The 16,772-nt window shown below is 35.7% G+C and overlaps 1 long non-coding RNA gene across 1 annotated transcript; it reads right to left on the minus strand.

Moving 5' to 3' along the window:
• Nucleotides 1-13,117: 13,117 nt before the first annotated feature.
• Nucleotides 13,118-13,557, minus strand: LOC108456523 (uncharacterized). The gene is made up of 2 exons (XR_001866951.2): nucleotides 13,442-13,557; nucleotides 13,118-13,305 (listed from the first exon to the last, which is right to left on the minus strand). It is a non-coding gene; the product is annotated as an uncharacterized LOC108456523 (long non-coding RNA).
• Nucleotides 13,558-16,772: the final 3,215 nt, after the last annotated feature.

Here is a 16,772-nt window from a genome sequence, read left to right on the forward strand (position 1 = left end):
AATTATCATCATGTTAATTTCTGTTAAATGTTGGTTTATGATGCCTATTATTTGCATGGGAACTTACTAAGCTATATAGCTTATTCCCTTTTTCTTTCCCTTGTCTTATAATGTCACCAAGCTAGCTCGGAGATCAGAGATAGTCAGAGATCCACGCACACTATCAACTGATTATTTTGGGTACCGATGAATTTGACATTTTGTCTTATGGCATGTATAGGGACTTGGTTATTTTGTTATGTGTCGTAATTGAATTGGCCTAATGTGTTGGCCTATATTGGTTGATAATTTATTTTTTAAATGGCCATTTGGAATTGGCTAATATTGGTCTAAGTATATATACATATGATGATGTTTTCAAGGATGTGGAAATTTGCATTTTTTAAGTTGATAAGTATGTGATGTTCGTATGTGGTAAATGGTAGCATGTGAATAATGTGTGGATGTCTTAATTGTGGCTCAAATTGGTTGACTGTAATTGCTTGGATTGGTGTTATATTTTTTTGTGTAGGTGTGTGAAAAAAGGTGACAAAATGGCTTGGTAAATAGCATTGTTTTTGTCCACACAGGTGTGTGACTAGGCTATGTGCGACACATGGCTTGCCCCATGAGCATGTGTTCCAGCTGTGTGTCCCCTAACCTTAATTGTTGCAAAACAGAATGCTCAGAATTGAGCACACGGGCAGAGACGCAAGCGTGTGTCTCAGCCGTGTGGATTACACTGCCTCAGGCAAGGGCGTGTACCCTAAGCGTGTGAAGTCTGTACCTATTTTATGAAAAATTATGAAAATTAAATCGACCACATGGCCTAGCACAAGGGCGTTTGACTTGCCCAGGTGTCTTCAGTTTATTCTTGGGTGACAAATAGAGAGTTACACGAGTTAGGGACACGGGCGTGTGTGACCACACGGCCTACCCACACGGACGTGTCCCAAGCCACATGGGCGTATGGCTCTTAAAACATGAAAAATTTTCTAAGTGTTGTAAAATCTTCTAAAGTTCTCGATTTAGTCCCGAACCACTCCCAATGCATGTTATGGGCCTTGTAGGTTCGTTTCAGGGATGATATGAATGTATTTGAAAAGTTTTAAATTCAGATGAAAATTTACGCCTCTATTGTGTATGATTGCTTGCGTATAAGTTTGGTAATGCCTCATACCCTATTTCAGCATTGGATATGGGTAAGGGGCATTACATTTAATGGTATCAGAGCTACAGTTTAGTCAATTCTTAGACTAACGTAGTATGTGTAAGTGTCTAGCTATACATGCCATAAATGAACTGCGATAGTGTGATGACTCTTGATAATTTTAAATTGTTTTTTCATATAGTAAATGGATCTCAATCTAGCTGAGGCTGTTGACGTTGAAAGTAATGTGTCGGCTCCCGCTCAAGGGGTAGTGTCGTTTGATAGTAGACCCCCAACGGTTGGTCAGGGAGAAGTGGGTAGGGAAGTCTTTCTCCACATAATGAATGAGTGGTATACAGAGTTTGTTCAAACAAACCCGAATGCCCAACTCCTCCACCCCCACCTATTCCTTGATCGGTATCCGTAACTCCACGATGTATGGAATTTGTAAGAATGAATAAGCTCCCGGTTGATAAGATCCGAAAGCATGGGGCTGAAGATTTCAAAGCTAATGTGGATGATGATCCCAATAGAGCCGAGTTTTGGCTCGAGAACTCCATCAAGGTATTTAATGAGTTGTCCTAGACATTGGATAAGTGTTTAAAGTGTGTCATCTCACTTCTAAGAGATTCTGCATATCATTGGTGGAATACACTAGAATCGGTGGTACCAAGAGAGAAGGTTACGTGGGAATTTTTTCAAGAGGAGTTCTAAAAGAAATATATTAGTCAACGATTCATCGATTAGAAATGTAAAGAATTTTTTGAGCTAAAATAGGGTCGAATGTCGGTAGTAGAATATGAGCGAGAGTTTGTCAAATTTAGCAAATATGCTCGAGAGTGTATTTCCACCGAGGCTATCATGTGCAAGAGATTTGAGGATAGATTGAATAAGGATATTCGTGTGTTAGTTGGGATCTTAGAACTGGAAAAATTTGTGGTATTGGTTGCGAGCCTGTAAGGCCAAAGAGTTGAATAAAGAAAAGAGGAAAGCTGATTGTGAAGCTAAAGATTCGAGGAAAAGACCGATGGGTAAGTCATTTCCATCTCATTCAAAGAAATCTAAAGAAATGTATTCTTGTTCGAATGTATCAGTTGGGTATTCTCACAGAGACCGCGGGAAGCAATACTCGATTTTTAAATCTCAAGCCACTTCAATGGCAAGTGTGGGTAATGTAAAGCCTAATAGACCTGAATGTCAGCATTGTGGAAGAAGACATCTCGACAAGTGTAGGATGAATGACCGGGCTTGTTTCAAGTGTGGTTCTTAAGAGCATTTTATCTGAGATTGCACCGAAATAGCTGAGAAAGAAAAATTTCAGAGTGTAAGGCCGAGTAATACTACTAATAGGGGTAGGCCACCGAGGATTACCGGAAATAGAGCTAATAGTAAAGGTGTGATGAAAGATATAGCTGTGAGATCTGAAGCTCGAGCACCTGCTAGAGCCTATGCCATCTATGCTCGCGAAGAAGTGACATCTCCCGATGTTATCAAGGTACTTTTTCTCTCTATAATACTAATGTAGTTGCATTGATTGACCCTGGATCGACTCATTCTTATGTTTGTGTGAAATTGGTAGCTAGTAAGAGCTTGCCTGTTGAGTTTACTGAATTTGTGATTACAGTGTCAAACCTTTTAGGCAAACATGTATTAGTTGATAGAGTTTGCAAGAATTGTCCCTTGATGATTCGAGGTCACTGTTTCTGGCTGATTTAATGTTGGTGCCATTTGATGAATCCGATGTTATTTTTGGTATGGATTGGTTGATAGTGCATGATGCCATAGTGAATTGTAAAAGAAAGATTATTGAACTAAAATGTGAAAATAGTAAAACTTTTCGGATTGATTCAGATGAGTCAGATGAGTTACCTGTTGTGATTTCTTCGATGCCTGCTCAAAAATATGTAAGGAAAGGTTGTGAAGCTTATCTTGCTTATGTGTTGAATACAAAAGTGTCTGAATTGAAGATTGAGTCAGTGCCGATAGTTTGTGAATATCCGGATGTGTTTCCAGAAGAGTGGCCTGGGTTACCACTAGTTAGAGAAGTCGAGTTTGGTATTGATTTAGTACCAGGGAACTCACTAATATCTATTGCTCCGTATAGGATGGCCCTGACTGTGACACCCCTAAACAACACTGCTCCATTAGACCAGAGTTGCTCAGTTACCGACCCTCGGCCCTCAGATCTAGAATTGGGTCTAGCAACCCGCTCCAATATCCTCAGCATGGCTTGGGACAGTGCGTCATCCCCAGCCAAACGACTATGAGACCCCGTCTCAGTGGCAGGTGACACTAGTGTCTCACTAGTGTCCAGATTCAGCATGCTGCCCAGATATGAGGACTCAGCTTGAGCCCCCCTACGGCCTCTACCTCGGCCTTGAGTACCACTTCCTCGGATACCTCGTGCGCTCATTGTCTAATTCGGGTTTATCTAAATTAAGAACTTTATGCATCAGCTCAATATTTATTAAAAAATATTTTATGCAGAATTTATAGAAGTTCAAGAGCTATTTTCAGAAGTTTTAATTCTTTAACTATCTCAATACAGTCTCAGTAAGTACTATCTATAATGTTTCAAAATAGTTTAACCAAGTACAAAAATACTTATAGGATCAGCACCGGAGACTCGATGTACCATATACTTACTTTAGAATGTTTAAAATCTTTTGAAAACCAATTCTTTAAAACCAAATTTTCCAACCCAAAATTCACATCCAAGTTTTACAACCTGGCTCTGATACCGCTAAATGTAACATCTCAATCACAGTAACAGAACATGTTTACAGAAGTAACAAGTAAATCATGCTTAACATGCTTTCATAAACAGATAACAGGTGAACAAAATAAGCATGCTCATAACAGTACCTCAGTATAACAAAACACATAGTTTTAGGGTTTAGTAAGCCTTTACTGACCTTACAGTAGGTCCACAATCGATTAGGACGACCTGTGCAACCCTACAGAAAATTTCAATACAATGGGCCCACATGCCCGTGTGGGTTGACCGTGTAGGCCCACACGTCCATGTGGCCCACACATCTAGATTGGCCTAGCCCGTGTGGATCATATGGCCTAGCCCAGTCATCACACGCCTGTGTAGCATACCCGTGTGGGCCTACACGCTTGTGTGACCTACACGCCCACGGCCATCACACGCTGTGTCTTGCGCACGGCCTGGCCTTCATCGATCACACGGCTGTGTCATCGTACACGGCCTACCATACGGCCTACCACACGGTCGTGTAGCGTCGAAAGTAGGGTTTTTCAACTTTCACCGAACCTCATTTTTCTGCATTTCGGGTATACACCTAGTTCATTTTCGCAACTAACACAATCCCGAGACTTTTAAAACCTAGAAATCGACATTTTAAAGCCCAAATTAATAACACTTACGAAATCACAACCAAAATTAATTCACAATCGAAGCCTTATGCCATTAATCAGCACGCGCGAAAACTTACCGCTATCGAACAGAACCCCAAACACTTAAATCGTTGCAGAAACCCCAGCCGAATCATACCCTTCGCCTAAATCTAGATTAACAAAACAAACTCTTCATCAATCACTAAGTCTAATAACATTAAAACTTATAAAAAACAAGACTTACCGAACGAACACAACCCAACATTACACAAAAAGAACGATACGGATTTAGAAAACAAATTGAAAAGAAAAGAAATGGAGAAGGGGGAGACAGAATTTTGGTAGTGAGGAGAAGAGAAAGAACGTCAGTTATTTTTCCTGGAAATAATTTTGAAAAAGGAATAAAACCGAATTATCCCCAAATCCCCTAATTCACTCCACTACCCCACTACTGATAACTTTCTCAAAATTCTTGTTTGACTAAAACTCTCTCGGTCAAATGAGTAAAAATAAACTCCCACGCTCGCTCAGGGATTCGAATACAGAACCTCCACACAACACAAAGATTCCTTTATCACTTGAACCGGTAGGCTCATTCTGATATGGTTTTACAAATAATTAATATAAGCTCACTGACCAGAGATAAGGCTTTATTCCAAAAAGAACAAAATTTGCTAAAGGTAGAGCTTGAACTCAAGACCTCTCAGACACTCCCAGAACACTTAACCCTTGAAGCAGATACACAATTGTGTCAAAATTTTATAGAAGCAGACATAAGAAATTTGGGGCGTTACAAAGGATGTATATGCTAAAATTTAGAAATTTATGGTAGAAAATGAAAGGTTGTTTATAGATAAACAACTTTTACAAAGTGATTTTTTATGGAAAATGCTTTAGGGACTAAGATGTAAACTTGAGAAATTGAAGAAAAATTTTGAATTTTTTTATGAACATAAGTGCTGTAAATTTTGTAATGGGATTTTGGTTAGGCTTGGAATAGGGAGTAAATTGCACAAGTTTCATTTTCCGAGCCTAAGGACGAAATCAAAATTTATAGAATTGTAAAGGGCAAAATGGTAATTTTTTCTAGGGCGTAAATTGAGTCCATTTAAATATGAAATGTGTGAAATTGATGGTTAAACTCATTTATATAGATTCGGACAACACTAATTCCAGGTTAGATCAAGGAAAAGAAAAGGTTTCGAATTAGTAGATTTCTAACGCATACAAGTGTCGAGGTAAGTTCGTGTAACTTAATCCGAAATGTAAATATGTTTAATGTGTAACACCCTGAACCCGAGACCATCGCCGGTGTCGGACACGAGGGGTTAGCAAGCCAAGTTCACTTGTTTTGCCCATCCATTGGACATTTCTAGTCAGGCTGGAAAAACTGCGTCACTGTCGCCTTAAAAATCATATCTCGAGTTTCAAAACTCGGAAACTGGTTTCGTAAATTTTCCCTGAATTTAGACTCATATATCCATCCATGGATTTATTTCTAGAATTTTTGGTCAGGCCAATTGGTACAGTTTATTAGTTAAAGTCACCCATGTTACAGGGATCGACTGCTCTGACCTTCGCGCGGTATAACTTGAATATCTGTCTGTACAGAGCTTTAATGCTGGTGCCGTTTGTTTCTAATGAAACTAGACTCAAAATGGAATTTTTACATATAAGGTATGTCTCCTAATTCTTTCTGAATAATTTATAGTAAATTTTTAAAGTTGCGACAGGGAACCCAGAAACCGTTCTGGCCCTGTCTCACAATAGCTTTAATATCTCTTAACATGTAACTCCTATGGCCATTTCGTTTCTTCCATATGAAAATAGACTCATCAATGTTCATTTACATAGCTGATTCACTATTTAATACCATTCCTACAAATTTTGGTGATTTTTCACATTCACGTTACTGCAGCTGGCAGCATCTGTTTTTGAGGTAGGTCTTACCTATTTTGTAGTCTCCATGAACCAACTAGTCTTGCCTTACATAGGTCCACATATGATCATTTTAACCATGCCAATGGCTGATCATGTGACCAACATTCCCATTTCCAATTCATAGTCACATCATGACACCATATATATATATACAAACCGCAAATAGTTTAAGTTGATACTTCACTATTACGAGCCATTTTCGCATGGCCGCATACATATACATCATAACATATTTAAACCAACAAGGGTAGTCCTATACATGCCATTTCAAGTTCAACCAAGAATTTATACCAAAATGGGGGCTTGATAGTGTGGATGACTTGACTTCAACGATCCCGAATCCGATTGCTATCGAGCGAAATCTAGAAAACCGAGAGCCAAAGCGTGAGTAAGCATTTTTATGCTTAGTAAGTCTCAAGGAATATAATCAACTCTAATTACAGCAATACATTCACATAGTTAAATGCATCATTTCATTAATGCACATTCACATAATCATACTTACTTCACCATCCCAACTCTTATGTTCATACACAAATAACGGCTTCATTAAGGCCGATAACTCGTTCCATCATAGGAGCGGATATTCACACGCTTACTCCTAGCGCGCAAAGCACACACCGCACTTACCTTGTCATTGGGAAATTTCACAAGTGCATTAGCTGAAATTTTCCAGCAAGCTTATAATTTTCAAATCACATACCTTCGAGTTTAACCGGATGTCGCTACTCGATCAATCGCCGGGACATAGCCCGGTTATGGTAACCCGCACCAAGGCCTACGGGACTTAACCCGGATATCACGATTTGCACAAATGCCTTGGTCTTAGCCGGATAGAATGACTCGCACGAATGCCTTGGTCTTAGCCGGATGTAGCCACTAGCACAATTGCCTTCGGTCTTAACCCGGTTATAATTTCCAGCATAATTGTCTTCGGCTTAGCCCGGATATCATTCAATTTCTCATGCACACATACATCAATAATCATTGGACATACATATTTATTTTCGTTACTAAGGCTCAAACACAATTATAATCACTAACATAATCGCCTTCGGACTTAGCCCGGTATCATTCAATACTCATACACACATAAATCAATAATCGATACATCCATATTTCATTCCACATAATTCAAGTAAGGTCACTTCTTGAGGACTTACCTCGGATGTTGTCGAACGGCTTTACGGCTATTCGATTACTTTTTCCTTCCCTTGTCCAATTGTGGCCCTCTTAGCTCTTGAGCTAATTCAAACAAATTCAATTTATCAAAACCTCATTGTGCTAGCTTATGGCGAATATGACAAGGAATTTAAATGGTCATATGGCCACCCTTTAGCTTGAATACACAATGGTCATGCACATTTTATACTACATCAAGCAATTCAATACAATTTATTCGAGCATCAAGGAAAAGCTAAGGCCTTCAATAGGCTACCCAAGGTCGAATATACTTGTCCATGTTGAGGCCAATTATGCACTTAATACCACACAAAAACAGCATGCATTTTACTAGTTAATGCTTTGCATATTGTAGCTCAAAACTTACAATATAGCATCAAGCACTCATATGTGTGCTAGGCGAATGTACTTACAATTTCACAATTATTCTTCAACATCTTCTTCTTTAAACAAACTTATTCATCACTTCCTTCATAACCAAAACATCATGTGCAAACATATATATACATATATGAGCATGGTCAATTTCAAGGTGTCCATAGCCATCCAAAACACAAATTTTAACTAACATGCAAGAAGCATGAACCATGCTCATGAATGCATCATGGCGAATATGACAATCATGCTCCTTTTCAACTTCAATCATGATAAAACAAAAGAAAGCTCAAAATCTTACTCAAGAGTAGACAATCCATCATTGCATGCATCATCATCAAGCTTCACACTTAGCATGCAATGGCTTTATCACCATAACAACTTTGGCCAAATACCATTTCCATGGCTTAACAAAGATTTGAGCCATGGCTAACATGCACATCAAGTTAGCAACCAAAACATGCATGAAACTCCTAACACAACCTCATACATACCTTATTCTTGATGCAAACTTAGCCAAATCTCCTTCTAGATCTCTTCCAAACCAAGCATGAAGCAAAAATCCTCCTTCTTCCTTAGTTTTGGCTCAAAGAAAGGATGAACAAAATTTTTTCTTTCCTTCTCTACAACTCACGGCAATGGGGGATTACCACACTCACACACATTTTTTTTCATTTTTTATCACCCATACACCTTTGTTTATTATTTCACCCTAATGCACCAACAAAACATGTTTCATGACATGTTTAGCCCATCCTCCTTGTCATGGCCGGCCACCACCTATAAAAGGGGAATTTGACATGCAAGTCCATTATTTTGCATGCATGCTTTAATTAGTCATCACACATTTCCCTATCATACTTTCAAAGTTCATTACTAAGTCCTTTCTTGTGGAATTCACCCTTATAACACTAAATCAATCATCATAAAATGTCATACATGAGCATACACATATTATAGGCATCAAAATAAATTTTTAATTATTTTTATGCCTCGGTTTTGTGGTCCCGAGACCACCTTCCGACTAGGGTCAATTTTGGGCTGTCACATAATGAATGTTGTGTTGCATGGAATGTGACTTATATTTATGTACATTACTTGAATGCTATAATGAGAAATTTAATACATGCTTGGTATGGTGAAAAAGGGGTAAGTCCCGATTGAATATTGAATTCTGATGATTATATGTGCTCTCTCGAAACTAATAAAGTCCTGCATTTGTTGCGGACGGGATTTACTTTGGACGAGTAATCCTATTGACCTTGTTATAGAAAGGATTTAGCCCGAATGGGTAATCCGGATATAATACCTCTCGAGTATACGCTATGATTTGGATTTAGCCTGGACTGGTAATCCTTATTGAACACTTTTGAGCATACGTTATATAAAGGATTTAGCCTGGACTGGTAATCTTGTTATATGATATGTGGCTCGAGGGTGTGTCCCTTAATTAAGTACCCTAGGGGGTACCATCGAATAAGAATTGACGGATTATGGAATTGTACACCTCGAGTGTACTACTTAACAATCCATCAAAATTTCAATGATTCAACGATCACTCTAGACAAGGCATGAGAATTATGAGATGAAATGATAATGTCTTGAAAGTGTATTGCATGATGAGCTCATCTATTCTTACTTGATGTATATGTAAACTTTGTGACTAACATGTTTGATTGGATGCATGTGTTTAGGCAATTTAGCCAAATGGATGGAGAACTTGTTATTGTATGTTTAGACTTAATAAACGAGATTGGTAAGTTTAGTTTCCGTTATACGAACTTACTAAGCATGTAATGCTTACTCCATTTTATTTTTCCCCTGTTTTATAGTGCTAGGAAGCTTACAAGGGTTGGAGATCACTGGAGCATCATCACATTATCAACTAGTCATTTTGGGTATATTTAGTAAAATCATTTTGGTATAATGGCATGTATAGGACAACTTGACCATTAGTAGCTTGATAATGATGCTTTGTAACCTAGCCATTAGAATGGCTAGTAATAGCCTATTCTGGTATGATTAAGTAGGTTATTATGATATATTCATATGTGTTATGTTGAATACGTGTAATCAAATGATGTTAATGCCTAGTTAATCCAAGGTAAGATTGCAAACATGTATGCATGTAAGATATGCCTTGTTGAATGATGAAGTTTGTTTAATTGAATGCTTGGATTGGGTGGTATTGGTTGTGTGTTTCAAGTGCAGGTCTTGGGTGAAATTTTGGGTGAGAAATGAAGCTAGGTATGGCTTCATTTTGTCCACACGGGCAGACACAGTCGTGTATTTTGACCGTGTGTGACACATGGCCTGGTAACATGGGCATCTGGTTAGGCTATGTGTCCCCTGCACCTTAATTTTGAGAAATAGAATGCTCATAATTGGGCACACGGGCAAAGATACAGGCATGTGTCTCAGCAATGTGGTTGACATGGCCTTGGACACGGGCGTGTTACACGACCGTGTGAAAACTGTACCCAAATTTCAGAAATTAAATTCGCCACACGGCCTAGCACACGGGCGTGTGACTTGGCCGTGTGACTTCAATTTCTTCATGTTTTAAAAGTCAGAGAGTTACACGGGTTAGGGACACGGGCGTGTGTAGTACACGTCTTGACCACACGAGCGTGTGAGCCCTGCAACTTGAAAAATTTTAGAAATGTCGCAAAAAATTCTTAGAGGTTCTGATTAAGTCCCAACTCGATTATAATACTCGTATTGGGCCTTGAGGGTCCAATTAAGGGACGTTTTGAATGATCTCGGTAAATGAATAGTAACTCACACGAATTATTTGTATAATATTTTGAAAGTTCTGGTAATGCTCTGAAACCCTGTTCCGACGATGGATACGAGTTAAAAGTGTTACATTCTTCTTATTCCTTCACTCCATAACTATCCCATTTCTTTTATTACCTACTTACGTCTTACTTTTCTTCATTTTCATATAAAAAATATACATGTTTCAATACCAATAAAACAATCAAATGTTGTTTCATATGCTTTAAATAAATTACACATAAAATCTTTAAAAAACATGTTAATCTTACCTTACCCTCTCCTAAATAAAATCCTAATTCATATTTTCTCAATCCTCTAAGACGACTATAGATGCACTTCTCATGAAACTAATATGAATACTAGGTTTCTCTATGAATTTTACTAGTAATCTATGAAAGAACTTGAAAGAATTAAGCTTGGAAGGCTTGGAATTGATGGAAAGGACCAAAAAAAATAAAAACTAAAACTTGGTTTTGTTAATGAAGGAAGTTACATGTAGGATAAAAAAGATGAATGATTGAATGTCATCATCTTGCCTACATAATTCTAAAATAATATCTATTAACATAATAATTAAAAATAAAAAATATTAAAATATTTCCACCAATTATAACTTTACACTAATTTAATCCTTAATCCTCAACATGTCATAATTGTCTAAATTATAAATTGTTCATTTAGTCCATCAACTTTCTCCACAATTCCATTGATAAGTCATACTCTTTTTTAGTAAAATTTCACCTCTAGTCCCTCTTTCTTTTTCCTTCAATTCAATCTAATCCTTCCATCTCTTAATTTTCTCACTTTTGCCCCAATACTTTTCACTATCTTGCAAATTAGTCAATACCTCGAATTTATTTCTCAATGTATAAGAGTTTCTTCAATTACCTTCAATAGCTATCTTCTCCTCTATTAACACTGATAATTTCTATTTTATAACCTTATCAAATTCTAACACATTTACTCTCAATTTAACATTGTTCCCAACTCAAGGATATTGGGGATGTTATAGTAGTGAGGATTATTGATAAAGCTTTTTTACTCAAGCTTGGATTTAGCATCTTATCCAACTCAGACACTATGTAGGTTCATGTTCTTAGGAATAAGTATCGATTTGTTGGCAGATGACCACAAAACATTAATTGTTCAAGATGCTCCTATCTTTGGAAATCCTTGTCGAACATTTGGCTTAAGGCCTTGAATAGTGTGATTTGGTCATATGGGGAAAGGTTGTGAGTTTTCTTAATGATCTTTGGATTCTAGATACAAAACTATTAAAAGAGTACACTATCAATTCTGTTTCTAGATTTTATGATGCAATAATGAGCAACCCCTAAAAGGTCGAGCCCAAGTTAAGCATTTAGCCTTAAGATAACATCATAGGCATGTAATATTTGACCATATCTTCCAGATTGGAGATCTATTTAGCTTTTTGAGTGTCGTGTTTTACGAAATTTACATGTTTCGAACTAGACATCTTTTAAGAAGCACAAAGGAAAACTTTTTGGCACTGCTTAGGAATGAGGTTTGTTGCTCAACACATATGGATGGATATTTAATCTAAGGATGGCATTGGCATTATTAATGGAACAGGTTTGATGGTTTCCTTTTTAAATTTGTGTTGTTGCTCTGTTTTCAAGATTATGGGTTGTAATTGAAGAACGGATTGGTGGTAACAAATAATTTGATAAATCATCTTTGACATGGAAAGTGTTATGGGATTGGACGATGGCTTTTCCATGGCAACCTGCACTCTACACTGGCCTCACTACAGGAAAACAGACTTTTAGCGGCGTTTTTTTACCTTTAGTGGTGCTTTAAAGCGCTGCAAAAACCGCCGCTGAAGCAAATGACTAAAAAATTTACGACGTTTATTTGAGAAAAACTCCACAAAAGATCATGACTTTTAGCGGTGTTTGTGGGGAAAACGCCGCTAAAAGTCATGGCCTTTAGCAGCATTTGTGGGAAAAGCACCGCTAAAACTCATGGCCTTTAGCGGCGCTTTCCTACAAACGCCGCTATAAAACGGACCTTTAGCAGCGCTTTTCTTACAAACACCGCTAAAGAACATGACATTTATAAAAATATTTTATTTTAATTACATAATATTTAGTTCCATGATAAATATTATATTATGTTTAATTTTAAATTTTGAACTTTAAACTATATACTTTTAAGGATAAATAAAAATATTAATTAAATTAAATTTTCTATTAAAATTTAAACTTCAAAACTAAATATAAAACTAATGAATTTAAATAAACGAAACAAGAACATTAATCAAGTTTAAAAAAAAGACAATGAAGAAATTAAGGGTCAAACATTAGCTCCAATAATTGTTCAAAATTTAAGACAACTACATTCAAATAGAAACTAAATAACAACTAAAGCATCCAATAGAATATAATTTCACTCTTCATCACTAAATGTTTCCTCATAAACATGGCTTCATCCAAAACAAAACCTCATTCCATTACAATTTGCCTTTTAAGCAGAAGCTGCTGCAACCTTCTTTCTTGGTGCTGCTTCAGTACCTATACATCACCCCCAATAAAAAATAAGAACATTTTGAAAGAAAAAAAAAAACCCAAAATTTCTTACAAGAACAGAAATAAGCAATGGAACTAAAATCAGAAAGCAATGAGCCTAAGGACATTAGCATTTTCCTACCTTCCCTGAAACCTGTCTTGAACCTGCGAGGAACGTGGCGAAGATACCTCTATACACCGGTGATAGAGATGTTAGCCTCATCTAATTGAAACCAACAGCTAGAAACACAAATAATACCTCTATACATGGTTTTACTTATGTAGCTCGACTAATCTCAGTTATTCAACGGTATTATTCGAAAGGATGTTCAAAACCAGAATCCACAATAAATCGAAGTAGCTTCGATTTCAGTAGAAAGTCTCTGAATTCCGAACTGTGAATTCCAACATACCTCCTACACCACAGAAAAAAGAAATAAAACAAATTAAAATCAAATTGCTTTACACTAAAATCAAATTGTGTTAATAATGCAATATATAAATATAAAATAATGTTATATCAATAATTGTGTTAATAATGCAATATATAAATATAAAATAATGTTATATCAATAATTGTGTTAATAATTTACAAGAACTGGATCAAATTAAAGTTCATGTATGCTTTTGGGATTTAACCCATTTTGATATATATATTTTAAAATAATAATTTATATTTATCTTATTTAGATTTATATTATAAAAAATCCAAGATATAAAAGTTAAGTAGTTCACCATATTTACCCTTAAATCCTAAAAGTTAAACCCTAAACTACAAACACCAAACCTAAAAACTCAAACCATAAACTCTAAATCATAAACCATAAAACTTACATCCTAAACCCTAAATATATATTACAAGGGACAAAAGTAATTACAAAAGAATCTTATTACTTACCTAAACCTTAAAATAAATTGATTTTTTTGTCATTTTATCAAAAACCCTAACCCTTAAACCCTATTAGCGTAGCCCCTAAAACCATAAACATTATTAAAACCCTAACTATAAAACAATAAACCCCAAATCCTAAACTCTAAACCATAAACCCTAAACTCAAAAGCTCTAATCACAAAATAATAAACATTATATCATAAACCCTAAAACCCAAAACCATAGACATTAAACCTTAAATCATAAACCCTAAATCTTAAAATAAAATTCTTTTATGGCGTTTTCTGAAAAGCGCCGCTAATGCTCAATCTTTAACGGTGTTTTTCAAAAAGCACCGCTAATACTCGATCTTTAGCGGCTTTTTTAAAAAGCGCCACTAATTCCGTGGTTTTGCTGAACTCTTTTGCGGCATTTTCTCAAAAGCGCCGCTAATGCTCGATCTTTAGTGGCATTTTTCAAAAAGCGCCGCTAATGCTCTAACCTTTAGCGGCGTTTTCTTACTAGTGCCGCTAATGTACAACTTTTGCGGCGTTTTTTGTTTAAGCGCTGCTAAAAACACCGCTAAAAGCCTATTTTGCTGTAGTGCCTTTTCTCAACCGAATTGTGCCTTTGGATAAAGGTATTCTTTCAGTTCATGCTCTTATTTTCGAACCTACTTTCAACAATAACCATGCAATTGCTTTGATAGATTGCTACTATGTGTGAAGTGTCAGCTACAGAAACAACAATTATTTCTAGAATGGAGCCATTATAAGGAGCTGGTTTTGCATGGTTCCTCCTCGGCGAACGGTAGGGCACAACTGAATGGATAGGGGTTGCTCTTGTGCTTGGTAAGTTATTTTCGGTTTTACAAATTTACTTGATATGGTGAAATATGACGAGAGAAAGAGAAGGTTGTATGATTGTTGGTGGAAGCTTAATGGTGCAAATATTTGGATCATCCACTATTGTAAAGGGATCAATAAAGGTCAAAAAAGGAATTGAGAAAGGCAATCTAGTGCTGGTTTCACAAATAGAGAAATGGAAATTACAGAAAAAACTATCTACGTCACCCATTGTTGTTAGACCTAGAAAGGATCCGATGGGTGTGTTCTAAGTGATCTATACCATAATTATGAGGTGTGGTGTAATAGTTACTCATCTCATTTCTTAATTATGAGATCAAGGATACATATATATATAGAAAAATTGTATAGGTTTCTATAGTCAATTGAAGAGCGTTATCCTTATTGACACATTTATGTGTTTAAGCTGAATGGAAAATTAGTTTCTGTTTCAATGGTGGAAGTTTTTGTTTAGATTAGAGAGAATAAAAGCTTCGTATCTAACTATGCTGGTCACATATATTTTAAAAACATCTTCACAAGAGGAAATCAAAGTGCTGCCTATACCATTAAAAGGTGGTTTTGTTTTTTATTTATTTTTAATTCAGTAAAAATTGAATGGATGTGATTTGATGACAGAAAATCGATTTTTATTTATTTTATTTTTACTTTTAATTCAGTAAAAACAAATAAGTGATTGATGAATTATTTGACTAGGGAAAAACTGAAGCTTGACTTCAATTAAATGGCCCATTAGCAGATTACCGAGTGGTCCAACGAGAATCCAACACGTTAACTTGCCTTGGCCCTCCTTCGGTGCTGTTGGATCAGTATTATTGGTGGAGTGGCGCAATCCAATTTGTGCCTATCTCACTCATCGTGCTTCATATCATTGTTTTTTGAATATGATTACAGAAGAAATGAGGGGACCTCAACGTATACTTTTAAGTTTTAACTGTTGCTTTAAATAAATTTTGACTGATTCATAGGGTTGTTTTATTTTTATTTAATAATGCACTACTTTAATACTAAATATATATATTTTTATAATTACAGATTTTTATCTCGTTAAAATATAATCTTATTCCGATTGAAGGTATTCATTATTTGAAGTTTTTTTTTCATTGTTTTTTTATTAAATTAAAAAACAAAATCAGTTAAAATTAATTTTCAGTTATCAAATCATAGCCATCAATTAGTTTGTTTTTTATTAATTAAAATGAACAAAACTGAATTCAGTTTTAGTTAAAACGAATTTCAGTTAAAATCAAATTAGTTTGTTTTTGGTTTTTTTTCAGTTATCAAATTATACCCATCAACTATCAGAGTCGTCGGTATATATATAATATATAAATATTATTCCTTTTAAAAACAAAAATATATATCAAATATGATGAATATATATTTAAAATTTTAACACATTTTTGTATTATTAGATTAGTTAATGTACTGACACAAAAAAGAAGAAGCTTATTTAATATGTCACTAATAAATAGTTGTAATAATATTAATACTATTTTTTAAGAAAAATATCACTCCTATTTAAAAAAAAACTTTATTACTAAATCAGTTCTTCTAGGCGCTAGATTAGTTTTAATGTTTAGTGAATAGAAATATTCAACTAGTAAAACTAATGTATTATTTATGAAATATCATTCTTTTGACGTGACTTTCTTTAGAAAAAAGTCACATGACTTCTTCTAAGCAGCCTAATAAGTATTAAGTTGGTTTTCACGACCAAATCGTTAAGTATTAAC

This window comes from Gossypium arboreum, chromosome 3 (assembly GCF_025698485.1).
Source record: "Gossypium arboreum isolate Shixiya-1 chromosome 3, ASM2569848v2, whole genome shotgun sequence".
NCBI lineage: Eukaryota > Viridiplantae > Streptophyta > Magnoliopsida > Malvales > Malvaceae > Gossypium > Gossypium arboreum.